The sequence below is a fragment of the Nerophis ophidion genome, linkage group LG15 (assembly GCF_033978795.1).
Source record: "Nerophis ophidion isolate RoL-2023_Sa linkage group LG15, RoL_Noph_v1.0, whole genome shotgun sequence".
Lineage (NCBI taxonomy): Eukaryota > Metazoa > Chordata > Actinopteri > Syngnathiformes > Syngnathidae > Nerophis > Nerophis ophidion.
In genome coordinates, this window is record NC_084625.1 from 48,232,808 (window position 1) to 48,247,807 (window position 15,000).

The 15,000-nt window shown below is 42.8% G+C and overlaps 1 protein-coding gene across 2 annotated transcripts in view; it reads left to right on the plus strand.

Moving 5' to 3' along the window:
• The window catches only part of LOC133569749 (guanine nucleotide exchange factor VAV3), a 219,862-nt gene that overhangs the window by 104,166 nt on the left and 100,696 nt on the right, over window positions 1–15,000 (plus strand). The gene's annotated exons all lie outside the window — the stretch shown is intronic.

Below are 15,000 nucleotides of genomic sequence, written 5' to 3' on the forward strand. Positions count from 1 at the left end.
ATGTATATATATATATATGTATATATATATATATATATATATATATATATATAAAATATAGATATATATATGTATGTGCGTGTATACGTATATATATGTATATATATATACACACACACACACACACACACACACTTGCAACATAAAATCCCATCTATTAAAGAAAGTCACAATATTCAAAAAATAAAAAAATAAAATAAAAAAAGAATTTCACAATGGTAAATTAAATAAAAAAATAGAATACAAATGTAATAATAATAATAATAAAGAATAATAATATAATTATTGATAATAAACAACAAAACAAATTACATTTAAATAAACACTTCAAATAGCAATAATACGTGCAACATAAAATCTCATCTATTAAAGAAAGTGACAATATTAACAACATTAAAAAAGTCACAATGATCAGATAAATTACAGAATAAAAAAAAAAAATCCAATAATAATAATAATATTAATAATGATAATAATAATACAATAAAAAATAAAAACATCATAGTGGTCAGTTAAATTAAAAAATAAAAGAGTAAAAATAGATAATAATAACAAGCCCTCCAGCATATATATATATATATGTATATATATATATATATATGTATATATATATACATATTTGTATACCAAAATGTTCAAAGACACATGAATTGCAACATATAGCGCGACATCCTATAGCCTAACATGATTCTCTCCCTCTGGAAACTGGGCTGTAGGGCAGTACTGCACCAGTCGCACACTGACTACTCTAAGTTAAAGCACGTTTTAATTGCTAGTAACGAGAGGATATAATAAAGTGCTGACTGTAAGGGATGCCTGTGAGATGTGTACATATCAAGTCTGCTAACTGATGAACACAACTTGCAGTGTAATACCACATGATGTACATTCAGGCTGTTCTGTATGATGTGCACACCATTAAAGTGTGTATCTGTTGGTAAGTACCCCCCCCCCCCCCCCGCCCCACCGCCCCAGCTGTCAGCAAGGAGAAGACTTGGCAGATCGGACATGTTTGTGCATCGAGGGGGAACTAAGCACACCGTGTGCATGTGTGGGTGTTGTTGACATGTTCACGTGTGGCGTCCAGGGACGATTCCAGGGACGGTTGTAGCGAGGGTGAACGCGAAGCTCGATACGTGTGTACGTGTGTCCTGAGGGCCCGTCAGCCATGCCCTATACCCGGGTGGGAAACTGTCCGCCTCTGACCACATGGTGCTGAGATCTACCGACTCCAAGTCAGACGTGGACTTGGAGTGTCTTCAACTTCCACCGGGACCGATCCCTTCCAGTGTTTTGTTCTGGAAAATTAATTTCTGAACATGAGGTACCTTCGCGGCTGGACCTCTGGTGGAGTCATTGGTATTAAGTGAGACTCTGCAAAAGTCGGAACTACTTAAGTTTCATTTCTGTCAAACATCCTCATCAAGCAGGTTTCTGTGAGCCTATGTTTGGGCTACTGTTCTAGGAACTGGTTCAAACCCTCTAAATTCTGACCACAGTTGTTCCTTAACACATCAAGCCTTAAAGTTTGCAAGTTTTTGTGTTTTTTAAAAGGATATTCTAGGTCAGGGGTATCCCGAGGTGTTCCCAAGCCAGCCGGGAGACATAGTCTTCCCAACCTGTCCTGGGTCTTCCCTGTGGCCTCCTACCGGTCTGACGTGCCCTAAACACCTCCCTTACTTCGGCTTCAAGTTAGTTGAAAATTCTGAGGAAAAACATTGGTACAGTTTCGAAAACACCATGAGGAACCCAATGAACTTAGACTTTGTGTCAGTGTATCTACCATTAAACTTTAAGCACTTCCTGTTGAGGATTCTCATGTTGGCAGATCACCACCAAAGGCGTTTTTTTCCGAAAAGCAATGGAGCGTTTCATCACAGCGCCGCATTGCAGAAATCCGCAACTGCCACAACACATTCATTTATCATCATTCAAATATTGTAATTATAATTTAAACAAAACAGTTAACATAGACAGAATCAAGGTAACATAACATGCTAGATTCAAGCCCATCCATCCGTCTTCTGCCGCTTATCCGAGGTCGGGTCAAGGGAGCAGCAGCCTAAGCAGGGAAGCCCAGATTTCCCTGTCCCCAGCCACTTCGTCCAGCTCCTCCCGGGGGATCCCGAGGCATTCCCAGGGCAACCGGGAGACATAGTCTTCTCAACGTGTCCTGGGTCTTCCCCGTGGCCTCCTACCGAAACACCTCCTTAGGAGGCGTTTGGGTGGCATCCTGACCAGATGCCCGAACCACCTCATCTGGCTCCTCTCGATGTGGAGGAGCAGGGGCTTTACTTTGAGTCCCTCCCGGATGACAGAGCTTCTCACCCTATCTCTAAGGGAGAAAGCCCCCACACGGCGGAGGAAACTCATTTCGGCCGCTTGTACCCGTGATCTTGCCCTTTCGGTCATGACCCAAAGCTCATGACCATAGCTGAGGATGGGAACGTAGATCGACCGGTAACTTGAGAGCTTTGCCTTCTGGCTCAACTCCTTCTTCACCACAACGGATCGATACAGCGTCCGCATTACTGAAGACGCCGCCTGTCGACCTCACCATCCACTCTTCCCTCACTCGTGAACAAGACTCTGAGGTACTTTAACTCCTCCACTTGGGGCAAGATCTCTTCCCCAACCAGCGGCTTTACTTTGAGTTCCTCCCGGATGACAGAGCTTCTCACCCCATCTCTAAGGGAGAGACCCGCCACCCAGTGTAAGAAACTCATTTCGGCCGCTTGTACCCGTGATCTTGTCCTTTCGGTCCTAACCCAAAGCTCATGACCATAGGTGAGGATGGGAACGTAGATCGACCGGTAAATTGAGAGTTTTGCCTTCCGGCTCAGCTCCTCTTCACCACAACGGATCGATACAGCATCCGCATTACTGAAGACGCTGCCAGTCGACCTCACCATCCACTCTTCCCTCACTCATGAACAAGACTCCGAAGTACTTTAACTCCTCCACTTGGGGCAAGATCTCTTCCCCAACCAGCGGCTTTACTTTGATCTCGTCCCGGATGACAGAGCTTCTCCCCCTATCTCTAAGGGAGAGCTCCGCCACCCGGCGAAGGGAACTCATTTCGGCAGCTTGTACCCGTGATCTTGTCCTTTCGGTCATAACCCAAAGCTCATGACCATAGGTGAGGATGGGAAGGTAGATCGACCGGTAACTTGAGAGCTTTGCCTTCAGGCTCAACTCCTTCTTCACCACAACGGATCGAGACAGCGTCCACATTACTGAAGACGCCGCCTGTCGACCTCACCATCCACTCTTCCCTCACTCGTGAACAAGATTCCAAGGTACTTCAACTCCTCCACTTGGGGCAAGATCTCTTCCCCAACCAGCGGCTTTACTTTGATCTCCTCCCGGATGACAGAGCTTCTCACCCTATCTCTAAGGGAGAGACCCGCCACCCGGTGTAGGAAACTCATTTCGGCCGCTTGTACCCGTGATCTTGTCCTTTCGGTCATAACCCAAAGCTCATGACCATAGGTGAGCATGGGAACGTAGATCGACCGGTAAATTGAGAGCTTTGCCTTCCGGCTCAGCTCCTTCTTCACCACAACGGATCGATACAGCGTCCGCATTACTGAAGACGCCGCCTGTCGACCTCACCATCCACTCTTCCCTCACTCGTGAACAAGACTCTGAGGTACTTTAACTCCTCCACTTGGGGCAAGATCTCTTCCCCAACCAGCGGCTTTACTTTGATCTCCTCCCGGATGACAGAGCTTCTCCCCCTATCTCTAAGGGAGAGACCCGCCACCCGGTGGAGGAAACTCATGTCGGCCGCTTGTACCCGTGATCTTGTCTTTTCGGTCCTAACCCAAAGCTCATGACCATAGGTGAGGATGGGAACGTAGATCGACCGGTAAATTGAGAGCTTTGCCTTCCGGCTCAGCTCCTTCTTCACCACAACGGATCGATACAGCGTCCGCATTACTGAAGACGCCGCCTGTCGACCTCACCATCCACTCTTCCCTCACTCGTGAACAAGACTCTGAGGTACTTTAACTCCTCCACTTGGGGCAAGATCTCTTCCCCAACCAGCGGCTTTACTTTGATCTCCTCCCGGATGACAGAGCTTCTCCCCCTATCTCTAAGGGAGAGACCCGCCACCCGGTGGAGGAAACTCATGTCGGCCGCTTGTACCCGTGATCTTGTCTTTTCGGTCCTAACCCAAAGCTCATGACCATAGGTGAGGATGGGAACGTAGATCGACCGGTAAATTGAGAACTTCGTCTTCCGGCTCAGCTCCTTCTTCACCACAACGGATCGATACAGCGTCCGCATTACTGAAGACACCGCCTGTCGACCTCACCATCCACTCTTCCCTCACTCGTGAACAAGACTCCGAGGTACTTCAACTCCTCCACTTGGGGCAAGATCTCTTCCCAAACAGCGGCTTTACTTTGATCTCCTCCCGGATGACAGAGCTTCTCCCCCTATCTCTAAGGGAGAGACCCGCCACCCGGCGAAGGAAACTAATTTCGGCCACTTGCACCCGTAATTTTGTCTTTTCGGTCATAACCCAAAGCTCATGACCATAGCGGAGGAAGGGAACATAGATTGACCGGTAAATTGAGAGCTTTTCCGTCCGGCTCAGCTCCTTTTTCAACACAACGGATCGATGCAGCGTCCGCATTACTGAAGACCCCACACCGATATGTATGTTGAGCTTACGATCCACTCTTCCCTCACTCGTGAACAAGACTCCGAGGTACTTCAACTCCTCCACTTGGGGCAAGATCTCTTCCCCAACCAGCGGCTTTACTTTGATCTCCTCCCGGATGACAGAGCTTCTCCCCCTATCTCTAAGGGAGAGCTCCGCCACCCGGCGAAGGGAACTCATTTGGGCAGCTTGTACCCGTGATCTTGTCCTTTCGGTCATAACCCAAAGCTCATGACCATAGGTGAGGATGGGAAGGTAGATCGACCGGTAACTTGAGAGCTTTGCCTTCAGGCTCAACTCCTTCTTCACCACAACGGATCGAGACAGCGTCCACATTACTGAAGACGCCGCCTGTCGACCTCACCATCCACTCTTCCCTCACTCGTGAACAATACTCCGAGGTACTTTAACTCCTCCACTTGGGGCAAGATCTCTTCCCCAACCAGCGGTTTTACTTTGATCTTGTCCCAGATGACAGAGCTTCTCACCCTATCTCTAAGGGAGAGACCCCCCACACGGCGGAGGAAACTCATTTCGGCCGCTTGTACCCGTGATCTTGTCCTTTTGGTCATAACCCAAAGCTCATGGCCATAGGTGAGGATGGGAACGTAGATCGACCGGTAAATTAAGAGCTTTGCCTTCCGGCTCAGCTCCTCTTCACCACAACGGATCGATACAGCGTCCGCATTACTGAAGACGCCGCCTGTCGATCTCACCATCCACTCTTCCCTCACTCGTGAACAAGACTCCTAGGTACTTGAACTCCACCACTTGGGGCAGGGTCTCCTCCCCAACCCGTAGATGGCACTCCACCCTTTTTCCGGGGGAGAACCATGGACCTCAGAGGTGCCGATTCTCATCCCGGTCGCTTCACACTCGGCTGCGAACCGATCCAGTAAGTGCTGCAGTTGCCCGAAAGGAGAGGACATACAGGGGAACCTTGAGAATTTAAGATTCACCGCCGCTTCCGGATTGATTCCCGAAATGATCGAGACGTGTGCATGGATACTTTTGTCTATATGCGGCGACATTATCGCAGAGTTTCCACGAGCAAGAAGGCCTGGGGGAGAACGTGCGGCGTATTCCAATCGGCCGTGCATCCGCCCGCCAATTACGTGTTGGAGCGGGTAATGAGCCGTGTCTTTGATTGCCAAACATTAGTCTCTGAGCTTATCACCTTTTTATTGGCTCCTCTATGGGTGTGCAAGATGCAGTGTGTATGTTACAGTGTGTGTGTGTGTGTGTGTGTGTGTGTGTGCGTGTGTGTGTGTGTGTGTGTGTGTACACACACGCAGGGATAACATAAATAGGGATATTTAATTAGGTACATTAGTGGATGATGTACAAAAACCCCAAACCAGTGAAGTTGGAACTAAATGACAAATAAAAACAGAATTGCAAATCCTTTTCAACTTATATTCACTTGAATAGACTACAAATATAAGATATTTAATGTTCCAACTTTGAACATTTATTTTATTTTGCAAATAATCAGTAACTTAGAATTTAATGACAGCAACACATTGCTAAAAAGTTGTCAAAGGGGCATTTTTACCACTTTGTTACATAGCCTTTCCTTTTAACAACACTCAATTTTTGAAGCTTTTCAGACGGAATTCTTTCCCATTCCTGCTTGATGTACAGCTCGGTTGGTAGAGCGGCCGTGCCAGCAACTTGACGGTTGCAGGTTCGATTCCCGCTTCCGCCAACCTAGTGACTGCCGTTGTGTCTTTGGGCAAGACACTTTACCCACCTGCTCCCAGTGCCACCCACACTGGTTTGAATGTAACTTAGATATTGGGTTTCACTATGTAAAGCGCTTTGAGTCACTGGAGAAAAAGCGCTATATAAATATAATTCACTTCACTTCACTTCACTTATGTTGTTCGGGGTCTCCGTTGTGGTATTTTAGTATGAAGCCACCCTTTTGTAACACACTCGGCATTGTCTTGCTGAAATAAGCAGGGGCGTCCATGATAACGTTGCTCGGACGGCAACATATGTTCAGCATTATTGGTGCCTTCACAGATGTATAAGTTACCCACGCCTTGGGCGGTAACGCCCCCCCATACCATCACAGATGCTGGCTTTTGGACTTAGCGCCGAGAACAATCCGGATGGTTCTTTTCCGCTTTGTTCCGAAGGACACGACGTCCAGAGATTCCAAAAACAATTTGATATGTGGACTTGTCAGACCACAGAACACTTTTACACTTTTGCATCAGTTAATCTTAGATGAGCTTGGGGCCCAGCGAAGCCAGCGGCGTTTCTGGGTGTTGTTGATAAATGGCTTTGGCTTTGCAAAGTGGAGTTTTAACTTGCACTTACAGATGTCGCGACAAACTGTAGTTACTGACAGTGGTTTTCTGAAGTGTTCCTGTGCCCATGTGGTGATATCCCTTACACACTGATGTCGCTTTTTGATGCAGTACCGCCTGAGGGATCGAACGTCTGTAATATCATCGCTTATGTACAGTGATTTCTCCAGATTCTCTGAACCTTTTGATGATATTACGTACCGAAGATGGTGAAGTACCCAAATTCCTTGCAATAGTTTGTTGACAAATGTAGTTCTTAAACTGTTAGCCAATTTGCTCACGCATTTGTTCACAAAGTGGTGACCCTCGCCCCGTCCTTGTTTGTGAATGACTGAGCATTTCACGGAAGCTGCTTTTATACCCAATCACGGCACCCACCTGTTCCCAATTAGCCTGTTTACTTGCGGGATGTTCCAAATAAGCGTTGATGAGCATTCCTCAACTTTCTCAGTCTTTTTTGCCACTTGTGCCAGCTTTTTTGAAATATGCTGCAGGCATCAAATTCCAAATGAGCTCATATTTGCCAAAAATAACAAATCACAGATGCTGGCTTTTGAACTTAGCGCCGAGAACAATCCGAAGGGTTCTTTTCCGACACAACGTCCACAGATTCCAAAAATATTTTGAAATGTGGACTCGTCAGACCAGAGAACACTTTTCCACTTTGCATCAGCCCATCTGGGATGAACCCGGGGCCCAGAGAAGCCGGCGGCAATTCTGGGTGTTGTTGATAAATGGCTTTGCATAGTGGAGTTTTAGCTTGTTCACCGGCGGGATGTTCCAAATAAGCGTTTGATGAGCATTCCTCAATTTTCTCAGTCTTTTTTGACACTTCTGCCAGCTTTTTTGAAACATGTTGCAGGCATCAATTTCCAAATGAGCTCGTACTTGCAAAAAGCATGTTCTTTTCCAGTTTAAATATCTTGTCTTTGCAGTCTTTTCAGTTGAAAAGGATTTGCAAATCATTGTATTCTGTTTATACTTAGCATTTACACGATGTGCCAACTCTACTGGTTCTGGGGTTTGTTTTTAGGGCCACCCAAGTGTCAAGTAGTCCCCACCAGAACGTTTGAAATTTCTTCCAACTCAAACAGAATCGTGCCGCCCGACATTCGTCGCGGATCAAAGACGGCCCGCCGACACCAGACAGCGAAGGCCTTTTCTGGGCAAAGAAACCCCAGTGAGGGTTTCAAACTTCTGACAGTCTTGCAGGCGTCAGTAAAACCACAGCTGCTTTGCAAAAGTCCCAACGTTTGTTTTCCACACTCACACACCAGCAGAGTGTGATGTTCATTTTAAATATGGCTTTAAACTGAACAAAACATTCCCAGATAGGACACCCAGTATCGACGACGTTGCAGGCTGTTACATAACCGCTACATAAAACGAGAGAGTAACACATAATGAAGGACCCTGACGCCCCTGCTTATTTGTTGTGCTTCAATCCGTCACTTGTTATCCAGCTCGACTTTTTACATGTAAGAATAAAAGACCATATTTATTTTAAAGTGGAACTGCAGTTTTGCCTGTCGTTCACAGAAGGGGGGCAGAGCAGAAAAGAGAGACAGCAGATCAACTGGTCCAAGAAGGGGGTTTATTTAAAGGCGAGAGTATACAAATGAGTTTTAAGATGGGACTTAAATGCTTCTACTGAGGTAGCATCTTTAACTGTTATCGGAAGGGCATTCCTATATATATATATATATATATATATATATATATATATATATATATATATATATATATATATATATACACATATATATATACTGTAGGTATATAAAGGTATAAAGGTACGTACTGTTTAGGTGTATGTATATATGTACATATATATGTACTGTGTGTATATATATATATATATATATATATATATATATATATATATATATATATATATATATATATATATGTATATACATATATAAATATATATATATATAGGTAAATAAAGGTACATACTGTATAGGTATATAGATAGGTATATATGCATATAGGTATATAAAGGTATAGGTATATAAAGGTAGATACTATATATATATATATATATATATATATATATATATATATATATATATATATATACATATACATATACGTACATACAGTATAGGTATATAAAGGTACATACATTATAGGTATGTATATGTATACATATATAGGTATACATGTATAAAGGTGTATAAAAGGTACATACAGTATAGGTTTGTTTATATATATATATATATTTTTTTTTTTTCTTCCGGTTAAGCGGATATGTATATAGGTATATGAAGGTACATACAGTATATATGTATATATATATATATATATATATATATATATATATATACATATGTTTATAAAGGTATATACAGTATAGATATATATGGAAGTGTACATGTATGTACGTATATATACATTTATACGTATATGTATGTATATATGTATATTATGTACCAACTGTAATATTTTAATGCTGGACATAGGGAGACCCGAAAACAATACGTTACAGTAATCGAAACAAACGCATGAACAATCATCTCAGCCTCGGTGGCGGACAAAATGGGACTAATTTCAGCGATCTACGGAGATGAAAGAAGGCCGTTTTAGTAACACTCAAAGTGTGACTCAAACCAGGGAGTTGGGTCGAAAGACCATACCCAAATTATTTACCTCGTCTCTTTGTGTAATTGTTTTCCAGTCAATATGTCTGATTAGCACTCCGACGAGTCAAAAACATTAACAAAGCTCACCTTTATGCATTCATGCACAGTATAAAAAGTTTGGTGAACAACAACAACAAAAAAGACACATGTAAACAAGCCCAGTTGGAGAAACCTCCCAGAAGCCCCAAGATCATGTAAGTAAGTAACAGTGAATTTGTATACCATCATGGCCTCTAATATTGTTTACCTAGTACAGTAGTACCCCGAAATATTAGAAACACTTCTACTATAAGGCAGTGCAGCTCCGCAAATTCCTTTGAACTGTGACTAATACTCATACTGTGACCAGTACTCATTCTGTGACTAGTACTGATACTGTGACTAGTACTCATACTGTGACTAGTACTGATACTGTGACTCGTACTCATACTGTGACTAGTACTGATACTGCGACTAGTACTCATACTGTGACTAGTACTCATACTGTGACTAATACTCATACTGTGACTAGTACTGATACTGTGACTAGTACTCATACTGTGACTAGTACTGATACTGTGACTCGTACTCATACTGTGACTAGTACTGATACTGCGACTAGTACTCATACTGTGACTAGTACTCATTCTGTGACTAGTACTGATACTGTGACTAGTACTCATACTGTGACTAGTACTCATACTGTGACTAGTACTCATACTGTGACTAGTACTGATACTGTGACTAGTACTCATACTGTGACTAGTACTCATACTGTGACTAGTACTCATACTGTGACTAGTACTAAGTACTGTGACCAGTAGTAAGTACTGTGACTAGAACTCATACTGTGACTCGTACTCATACTGTGACTAGTATTCATACTGTGACTAGTACTGATACTGCGACTAGTACTCATACTGTGACTAATACTCATACTGTGACTAGTACTCATACTGTGACTAGTACTGATACTGCGACTAGTACTCATACTGTGACTAGTACTCATACTGTGACTAGTACTCATGCTGTGACTAGTACTAAGTACTGTGACTAGTACTAAGTACTGTGACTAGAACTCATACTGTGACTAGAACTCATACCGTGACTAGTACTAATACTGCAACTAGTACTCATACTGTGACTAGTACTCATACTGTGACCAGTACTCATACTGTGACTAGTACTCATACTTCGACTAGTACTAATACTGCGACTAGTACTCATACTGTGACTAGTACTCATACTGTGACCAGTACTAATACTGCGACTAGTACTCATACTGTGACTAGTACTGATACTGCGACTAGTACTAAGTACTGTGACTAGTACTCATACTGTGACTAGTACTAAGTACTGTGACTAGTACTAATACTGCAACTAGTACTCATACTGTGACTAGTACTCATACTGTGACTAGTACTAAGTACTGTGACTAGTACCAAGTACTGTGACTAGTACTCATACTGTGACCAGTACTCATTCTGTGACTAGTACTCATACTGTGACTAGTACTCATTCTGTGACTAGTACTTATACTGCGACTAGTACTCATACTGTGACTAGTACTCATTCTGTGACTAGTACTTATACTGCGACTAGTACTCATACTGTGACTAGTACTCATTCTGTGACTAGTACTTATACTGCGACTAGTACTCATACTGTGACTAGTACTCATTCTGTGACTAGTACTTATACTGTGACTAGTACTTATACTGTGACTAGTACTCATACTGTGACTAGTACTGATACTGCGACTAGTACTAAGTACTGTGACTAGTACTCATACTGTGACTAGTACTAAGTACTGTGACTAGTACTAATACTGCAACTAGTACTCATACTGTGACTAGTACTCATACTGTGACTAGTACTAAGTACTGTGACTAGTACCAAGTACTGTGACTAGTACTCATACTGTGACTAGAACTCATACTGTGACTCGTACTCATTCTGTGACTAGTACTGATACTGTAACTAGTACTGATACTGCGACTAGTACTCATACTGTGACTAGTACTCATACTGTGACTCGTACTCATACTGTGACTAGTACTCATACTGCGACTAGTACTGATACTGCGACTAGTACTCATACTGTGACTAGTACCAAGTACTGTGACTAGTACTCATACTGTGACTAGAACTCATACTGTGACTCGTACTCATACTGTGACTCGTACTCATACTGTGACTAGTACTGATACTGTAACTAGTACTGATACTGTGACTAGTACTCATACTGTGACTAGTACTCATACTGCGACTAGTACTGATACTGTGACTAGTACACATACTGTGACTAGTACTAAGTACTGTGACTAGTACTAAGTACTGTGACTAGTACTAATACTGCAACTAGTACTCATACTGTGACTAGTACTCATACTGTGACTAGTACTCATACTGTGACTAGTACTAAGTACTGTGACTAGTACCAAGTACTGTGACTAGTACCAAGTACTGTGACTAGTACTCATACTGTGACTAGAACTCATACTGTGAGTCGTACTCATATTGTGACTAGTACTGATACTGTAACTAGTACTGATACTGCGACTAGTACTCATACTGTGACTAGTACTCATACTGTGACTCGTACTCATACTGTGACTAGTACTCATACTGCGACTAGTACTGATACTGCGACTAGTACTAATACTGTGACTAGTACTCATACTGCGACTAGTACTAATACTGTGACTAGTACTAATACTGTGACTAGTACTCATACTGTGACTCGTACTCATACTGTGACTAGTACTCATACTGTGACTCGTACTCATACTGTGACTAGTACTCATACTGCGACTAGTACTCATACTGCGACTAGTACTGATACTGCGACTAGTACTAATACTGCGACTAGTACTCATACTGCGACTAGTACTAATACTGTGACTAGTACTAATACTGTGACTAGTACTCATACTGTGACTAGTATTCATACTGTGACTCGTACTCATACTGTGACTAGTACTGATACTGCGACTAGTACTGATACTGCGACTAGTACTCATACTGTGACTAGTACTCATACTGTGACTAGTACTGATACTGCGACTAGTATTCATACTGTGACTCGTACTCATACTGTGACTAGTACTGATACTGCGACTAGTACTGATACTGCGACTAGTACTCATACTGCGACTAGTACTGATACTGCGACTAGTACTCATACTGTGACTAGTACTCATACTGTGACTAGTACTCATACTGTGACTAGTACTAAGTACTGTGACTAGTACTAAGTACTTGTATTGAACATGTCTGCCTTTCCTTTGTGTTTTATTAGAGGAAGTCTGTTGTTTGATCAGTATTGATCTGTGATCGCTTAGGCCTCCAGGCAAATGTATCACCATATGTGTGTGTGTGTGTGTGTGTGTGTGTGTGTCACTGGGCGGGTGACCCATAAAATAGCAACCTTATGGGTCATTTGTCACAACGTCACGAAAGAACACACCGTTTTGTGGGTGCTGACTAACGGCCAAGCATGATGTGATCATGACTCATGTTTTGGAGGGATCTCTACTTCTTTTCCCCTCCTACCGAAAGATGAATTATTGAAGGAGACGCTGTATGTATGTATGTGTGTGTGTGTGTGTGTGTGTGTGGGGGGAGTTTAATGTGGTGACGTCAGCGTGTGGAAGAGTTGGACAAGGCCGCCCTCTAGCGTCGTCTATGAGAATTACACCATTTTCAACAGGGTACTGTTGGTACTGTTGATAATATTTCTAGTGTGGGAATTTAACTGAGGGCCACATTGCAGTTATGAGGGCCCTTTGTAACAGTGAATATATGTGAATATAAACCTATGATTGCAAGCCGACAAAGCAGTGATTTAAGTATTCAGGTTTGATGACAAGAAAAAAACTAAAGGCTTAAAACATGTTGTAGCGTGATCAAATAATAATAAAGCGTCTGTCAAAATTGAAAGGACAAATACATTTAGACAGGAAGTGCTTTCATACTTTCAGTCTTTTGCAGGCCACATGAAATAGCACATGAGATGGTTTGGTCGACCACATTAAATGGTATGACGGCTAACATTAACGGATGAGGCAGGCTACATAAAATGATGTGGTGGACCCCAACAAATTGTGTGGCGGACTTAGAAAAAAATGACGTGGTGGACCTAAATAAATGATTGGCGGACTACATAAAAGGATTTTGCTGATCACATAAAATGTGGCGGACCAGATAAAATAACGTTGTGGCCCAACTAAAATGTGGCAGACCACATAAAATGTGGCAGACCACATAAAATGTGATGGACCACATACAATGATGTGGTGGCCCACATAAAATGTGACGGATCATATACAATGATGTGGTGGACCACATAAAATGATGTGGCTGATCACATAAAATGTGTCAGACCAGATAAAATAAGGGGGCGGCCCAACTAAAATGTGGCAAACCACATAAAATGATTTGGCGGACCAGATAAAATGATGTGGTGGAGCAGATAAAATGATGTGGTGGACAAGATCATGATGTGGCGGATCAAATGAAATGATGTAATGGACCAGATAAAATGATGTGGCAGACCAGATAAAATGATGTGGCAGACCAGATAAAATGAGGTGGTGGACCAGATAAAATGATGTGGTGGACCAGATCATGATGTGGCGGACTAGATAAAATGGTGTGGCGGACCAGATCATGTTGTGGCGGACTAGATAAAGTGATGGAGTGGACCAGATAAAATGATGTGGTGGACCAGATAAAATGATGTAGTGGACCAGATCAAATGATGTGGTGGACCAGATCAAATGATGTGGTGGACCAGATAAAATGATGTAGTGGACCAGATCAAATGATGTGGTGGACCAGATCAAATGATGTGGTGGACCAGATAAAATGATGTAGTGGACCAGATCAAATGATGTGGTGGACCAGATCAAATGATGTGGTGGACCAGATAAAATGATGTAGTGGACTAGATAAAATGACGTGGTGGACCAGGTCAAATGATGTGGTGGACCAGACAAAATGATGTGGTGGACCAGATAAAATGATGTAGTGGACCAGATAAAATGAAGTGGTGGACCAGATAAAATGATGTAGTGGACCATTTAAATGATGTGGTGGACCAGATCAAATGATGTGGTGGACCAGATCAAATGATGTGGTGGACCAGATAAAACGATGTGGTGGACTAGATCAAATGATGTGGTGGACCAGATCAAATGATGTGGTGGACCAGATCATGATGTGGCGGACCAGATAAAATGATGTGGTGGACTAGATCAAATGATGTGGTGGACCAGATCAAATGACGTGGTGGACCAGATCAAATGATGTGGTGGACCAGATCAAATGATGTGGTAGACCAGATCAAATGATGTGGTAGACCAGATAAAATGATGTGGTGGAC